This window comes from Suncus etruscus, chromosome 16 (assembly GCF_024139225.1).
Source record: "Suncus etruscus isolate mSunEtr1 chromosome 16, mSunEtr1.pri.cur, whole genome shotgun sequence".
Classification (NCBI taxonomy): Eukaryota; Metazoa; Chordata; class Mammalia; order Eulipotyphla; family Soricidae; genus Suncus; species Suncus etruscus.
The window spans coordinates 70,299,984-70,306,817 of record NC_064863.1 but is presented as its reverse complement, the minus strand read 5'-3'; the positions used below and the strand labels follow the sequence as shown (position 1 = coordinate 70,306,817).

Genomic DNA, 6,834 nt, shown 5'->3' with positions numbered 1-6,834 from the left:
GACTCTGGAAACAACCAAGATGCCCTTCAACAGATGAATGGCTAATGAAACTGTGGTATATATTCACAATGGAATATTATGCAGCCATCAGGAGAGATGAAGTCATGAAATTTTCCTATACATGGATGTACATGGAATCTATCATGCTGAGTGAAATAAGTCGAAGGAAGAAAGACAGATGCAGAATAGCCCACTCGTTTATGGGTTTTTAAGAAAAATGAAAGACATTTTTGCAATAATCCCCATAGACAAAGAGAGGAGGGCTAGAACTTCCAGCTCACTTCTTGAAGCTCACCACAAAGAGTGGTGAGTGCAGTTAGAGAAATAACTACACTGAGAACTATCAGAACCATGTGAATGAATGAGGAAACTGGAAAACCTGTCTAGAGTACAGGTGGGGGTGGGATGGGGTGGAGGAAAATTTGGGACATTGGTGATGGGAATGTTGCAGGTGAAGGGGGATGTTCTTTACATGACTGAAACGTAATCACAATCATATCTGTAATCAAGGTGTTTAAATGAAAATACTATTAAAAAAGAGAGAATTAGAATGCCTGTCTGAATAAAGCAGAAGTTGGGGAGAAGGGGAGGCATTGGTGGTGGGAATGTTGCACTGGTGAGAGGGGTTGTTCTGTTTATGACTGAAATCCAACTACAATCATACTTGTAATCATGGTGCTTAAATTCTTTATATATATAAATTAAAATAAAATTTATTCATCATTAAAAAAAGAACAATGTTATGTACATTATTAGAGCTTGAAGTTGAGAGCTCTGTTTATTGACTGGCTGTCTGACTAACTCTCAAGTGTAGATAGTGTGCTACACAAGGGGCAATTTTTTCCGCTTAAACCAGGAAGGTTTTTGGCCCAGTGAGTGATGTTTGATAGTGATTCTTGTTACAAATAAACTTTTTTAATATGTAAGTTTAGAAATTATATACACATGTGGAAATATGCCTTGATTTCTTATGTTTTGTTACAATTACTTGAGTCTCTTGGGTATGCATGACTTGATCTTTGTTTTTAAACCAAGTTGGTGAATTCTGCTTTAAGATCCCAAAAAAGTGGGTTGTGTATTTAAAATTGATCTGGATTGCCAACTGATCTCAATCTGGTTACACTCGAGAATAACCCACAATTGTTAAAAATAGAAGTGGTTGGATACCAATATATTAAGCATTATACATTTTTGCTTTATGTTGGAAGTTGAGGACTATAGATTTACAGTATGTTTATATATATATATATATATAATATTGGCCATGTACTTTTTATAGATCTGTTACTATTTTGAAAAAGGTTCCTTCCACTACTATTTTGCTGTGGGTTTTAATTATAAATGAATGTTGGATCTTATAAAAAAAACTTTCTCTGCATTAATTGATAAGATTATCTGGTTTTTATCTTTTCATTTACTGGTTGATTTGTGTATATTAAACCATCCTACATCACTGAGATGAAACCCACCTGATCATGATATATGATTTTATTAATGTGCTTTTGGTTGCTAAATTTTTGTTGAGGATTTTTTATCTATGTTAATCAGGGAGATTTGTATGTTAATTTTCTCCTTTGTTAGTATCTCTGTAAGCATTGGGTATTAGTGTATGGTGTTAGGGAGGTTTCCTATTTATTTGATATATTGAAAGAGTTTAAGAATCAATTCAGGGCTGGAGGAATAGCACAGCGGTAGGGTGTTTGCCTTGCATGTGGCTGACCCAGACGAACCTGGGATCGATTTCCGGTGTCCAACATGGTACCCCAAAGCCAGAAACGATTTCTGAGCGCATAGCCATGAGTAATCCCTGAGTGTCACCAGTGTGGGCCAACCCCCGCCCCAGAAAAGAAGAATCAATTGAGTAAATCTTCTTTGAATATTTGATAAAATTCACCTGAAAACTCATCTGGATTTGAACTTTTATTCTTTTTTTTTAATAATTTTTATTGTGACTAAAGTGAATTACAAATCGTTTACAGTAATATTTAAGATACATAGTGACAATGAATCAGGGGCATTCCCACTATCAGTGTTTGGACTTCTAAAAAAAATTGAAAAAAAGATCTTAGACAAAAATTTTTATTACAATTTCAAGTTCCTTGCTTGCGATTGGCCTGTTCAGGATATTTACTTTAGTTTTGGGAGTGTATATGTTTCTAGAAATAGGTACATTTCTTCTAATTTCTCTAGGTTAACAGGATAAAGTTGTTTATACTAAGCTCTCATGGTATCTTGGATTTTGTAGGTTTGGTTGTAGTTTCACTCCTTTCATTTATGATCCAATTTATTTGAGCACTTTATTTTTTTTTCTTGTGACTCTTGCGAATGGTTTGTATATCTTTTTGTATTTTTTTTTTTTGAAGAACAGAAGAACCAATGCCGGGTTACATTGATTCTTTGTATTGCTTTCTTAGTTTCTATATTATTGATTTATGTTTTTTTAATTATTTATTTTATTCTACTAGTATTTGGGCTCATTTGTTGTTGGTTTAATGTATGTGTTTAGGTTGTTAATTTATCTTTTTCTTCTTTCCTTATGCATCACACTTGAGTTTCCCTATAATTACTGCTTTTAATGTAACTCCACCCTGGATTTAGGTGTAGCTACCTGAGACCCACCCATTTCTGGGAGGGGTCTTGGGAACCAGATATTATGTGTGACCTTACCTGCAAGACCCCGCCCATTCCTGGGAGGGGTCTTGGAATAGGTAGATAGGCCTTTGAGCTAGGGGATTAGGGGCTTTGCCCTGCTGGGCTCGCTGGTTTTTGGGTCTCTGCGTTCTGGTCTTTAACCAGCATGGAGCCCAAAGGGAAGATGGCTGAAAGAAGTTAAAACGCAGGGCTAGCGAAGTATGGCTGTGCTTGAAAGGTTATGATAGAAACCACACATGTGGTGGATAGGGATGAATAAAGTTGATGCTTCCTGATGCCTGTCTCTGGATGAGTCTGATTCTGCCGTTCACCTGGGCCTGGGACCCGCCGGCTGGATGGGGGTTGATGAGCCATGTGGCCTGGGATGGCATCCACTTCCATCCAGCTCAATTATTAATTATTTGATTCAACAGGTTTGGTTGTAATTTCACTCCTTTCATTTATGATCCAATTTATTTGAGCACTTTCTCTATTTTTTTTTCTTGTGACTCTTGCGAATGGTTTGTATATCTTTTTGTATTTTTTTTTTTTGAAGAACAGAAGAACCAGTGCCTGGTTACATTGATTTTTTGTATTGCTTTCTTAGTTTCTATATTATTGATTTATGTTTTTTTTTAATTAGTTATTTTATTCTACTAGTATTTGGGCTCATTTGTTGTTGGTTTACCACACATTTAATGTATGTGTTTAGGTTGTTAATTTATCTTTTTCTTCTTTCCTTATGTATCACACTTGAGTTTCCCTATAATTACTGCTTTTTCTGCACCCCATAGATTTTGGTAATTTGTTTCTTCAATATCAATATTCTTAAGGTTTTTTTTTTATTTAATCCTTGATCTCCTCTTTAATCCAGCTATTACTAGGCAGAATGGTTTTGTTTGTTTGTTTGGTTGGTTGATTATTCCTGGATATGTACTCAGAAATCTCTCCTGGCATATGGGATGCCAGGGGATGGAACAGTTGTCCGTCCTAGGCTAGTGCAGGCAAGGCAAATGCCTTATCGCTTGTGCCACTGCTTCAGCCCCTACTAGGCAGAATGTTATTCAGACGTCAAGTGTTAGCTTTTTTCACCTCTTCTTTTATGGTCAATTTCTATCTCTGGGGTATTGGGGTGTGATAATCTTGGTACCTTCCTTCCTTCCTTCCTTCCTTCCTTCCTTCCTTCCTTCCTTCCTTCCTTCCTTCCTTCCTTCCTTCCTTCCTTCTTTCTTTCCTTCTTTCTTTCTTTCTTTCTTTCTTTCTTTCTTTCTTTCTTCTTTCTTTTTGGTTTTTGGGCCACACCCGGTGGTTCTCAGAGGTTACTCCTGGCCATCTGCTCAGAAATAGCTCCTGGCAGGCAAGGGGGACCATATGGGATGCCGGGATTCGAACCAAGGATCTTGGGTCCTGGATTGGCTGCTTGCAATTGCTGTGCTATCTCTCTGGCCCCTTCTTGGTATGTTTCTTATGTTTGTAAATTTATGTAAGTTAGACTTATGTCCTAAAATGTGATCTTCTGAAGAATGTTGTGTGTGCACTAGAGAATAACATGTATTCAGCTTTTTTAAGTATGAAAGGTGTGTCTAAATCATTAGTACCAGCTTATTTAGTTTCTCATTTAGGGCTCTTGTGTTTTTTCTGATATTAGGCTTACTACATATGCACAGTGATGATAGTGGTTGAAGTCTCTCTCTACTATCACATTTCCATCTACATGTTTCTTTAGGTTTGTTAACAAAAGCCTTACAAACTTTGCTGAATGATTATTTAATGTATATATTTCGATTAGAGTTAGTACTTCTTGGTCTACTGTTCCTTTAATAAATAGTCCATTCTTGCCTCTAGTTTCTTTCTTTAGATGAATTCAATTTGTTTTTTTTTTAAAGTGTGGCTGTCTCAACTTTTTATTTTCTGTTTTGTTTTTCAGTGACTTTTACTTTGAGCCTGTGTTTATCCTGAAAGTTTAGATGTGTTTCATGTAAGCATCAAATGGATGGCTTTTGTTTTTTGATCCATGCCATCACTCTGTGCCTTGACATTAAAGATATTATTGACAAAAAGGACTTCATTTTACTATGTAAGGCTGTTGCTTTTACAGTTGGAGATTTGGTTTATATAAGTAGCCTGTAAATAATCATTCAGAGCTGGTTTGGTTATCGCAAATGTTGCCAACTACTGTTTGCTTGTTTGCTTTGTTTTGGGGGCCACACCTAGTAGTGCTCAAGGGTTACTCCTGTCTCTGTTCTCAGAAAGAGAATCTCTATAAGGCTTGGGAAACCATATGTATTGCTAAGGATTAAACCCAGGTTGACCATGTGCAAAGCAAATGCCCTAACCGCTATGCTGTTCCTCTGGCCTGGCCAATTCTCTTTGGTCTGAAAATGTTTTCTTTTCCTTCCCTGCCATCTAAATGAGAGGTTTTCTGGGTAGTGGACTCTAGGTTGATAGTTTTTTTTTATTCAGTAATTTAAATATATCATTCACACTTTTCTTGTCTAGACTGTTTCCTATGGGAGATCTGTTGTGATTCTTATGTTCTTTCCTTTATATGAAGGTTTTCCTTCTCCCTTACTTATTTTTTTTTTGAGGGGGGAGGTACACCCGGCAGCGCTCAGGGATTATTCCTGGCTCTATGCTCAGAAACCATCCCTGGCAGGCAGGGGGACCATATGGGATGCCAGGATTCGAACCACCGTTCTTCTGCATGCAAGGCAAATGCCCTACCATTATGCTATCTCTCTGGTCCCTTCTACCTTACTTCTTTAAGAAATTTATCTCTCTTTTTTTTTTCATTTTGATTACGAAATGTCTTGGTTATTCAGTTTGAATCTATTCGTTTGTTACTCTTTGACCTCTTGAATTTGTGCAACTGCTTCCTTTCAGAGAGTGCGGATGCTCTGCAATTATATCTTACCACTTATTCTCCTTTTTTTTCACCTTCTGGTAATCCAATAATTCAGAGACTATTCCTTGTGTCTTTGTTCTTTAAGTACCTTACATTTTCTTCCATCTTTTTGTCTTCTCTTTTGTCTTGACTTCCTGATCAATGCTTACTTGTGATTTGTCTTCAAGTTTGTCTAGAGTTCTCTCACCATGAAATTCTGCTATTATGGCTTGCTAGTTTATTCTTTAGTGCTTTTAATTCCATTTGTATAAATTCTCTCATTATTACAAACTTCTTTGAGTTTGTTGAATTTCTCTTCTATTGATTGCTTAATTCCTCTTGACTTGTGCTTCCTTAATTGTAAAATCACCCCACACATTGTATCTCCAGCCCCAGGTGAATCAGGATCCAAACCAGGCTGAGGGTGAAACACATATAGTCTGACAGTCTTCTACCAAAAATCTCTGCTGCAGCTGCCAGAACTGTCATATTTTTTTATTAAATTTATTTAAAGAAAATGCATCACATAGTTGACATAACTGATCATAATACATTTGTTTCAAGATGACCAAAAGAAAAGTTTTTTTTAAAATAGAAAATAGAAAGAAAAACTAAAGAAATGAAAGAGAAAGAAAAGAAAAAGTTTAGTAGCAAGTATTTGTGAAAATTATTGTATCACTAATAAACTCATTAAAGAAATAGTAGTAATGGACTCATTAAAGCCACAAGGTATTATTGGTGCATATGGCGGCCGAGAGAACAAGTCCAACAATCCCCATAGCTTGGTTCTAACATGAACTCTGAACACAGACTTTTATACTAGCATTTCTTATTGAACAGATCACATATAAGAGTTATAGAAATACAGTAAAAAAAGGTGTGAGAGTGCAATTATTATTTGCATAGGCCCAGCAAACTATGGGAGAAAAAGGAAAATCCTTTACAGTATTCGAGTCTAGAAAGCTAAGTGAAATGATAATGAGTACTTATTTGGAGTCAATACCATGAAATAGGCATATGTCACAGAGGACATTCGACAGACATTGGTGTGGCAAACACATATAATCATGCATTTATATGGTCATACACTGAGGATAAACCCATGGTTGCAGTTGAAAAACTGACCTAGGTTCAGTGAGACAAGACTTTCTTTTAAAAGAAAAGAGTAAATAAGATAACATTAAGTAAAATGGCCCTGGAGTCTGGGAGGAAAAAGAGGGAAGGCTGTTGGGGTGAGGGGGCAGAAGCCCCCATTTAAGCTTGGTAGAAGAAGTTTGCTCTTGAGATTCTTGGCTACTCTACCTCCTCCTCCCCATGTG

The 6,834-nt window shown here is 36.5% G+C and overlaps 1 pseudogene; it reads left to right on the top strand.

Moving 5' to 3' along the window:
- The first annotated feature begins 741 nt into the window (after positions 1-741).
- Positions 742-907, top strand: LOC126033241 (uncharacterized; annotated as a pseudogene).
- The last annotated feature ends 5,927 nt before the right edge of the window (positions 908-6,834 follow it).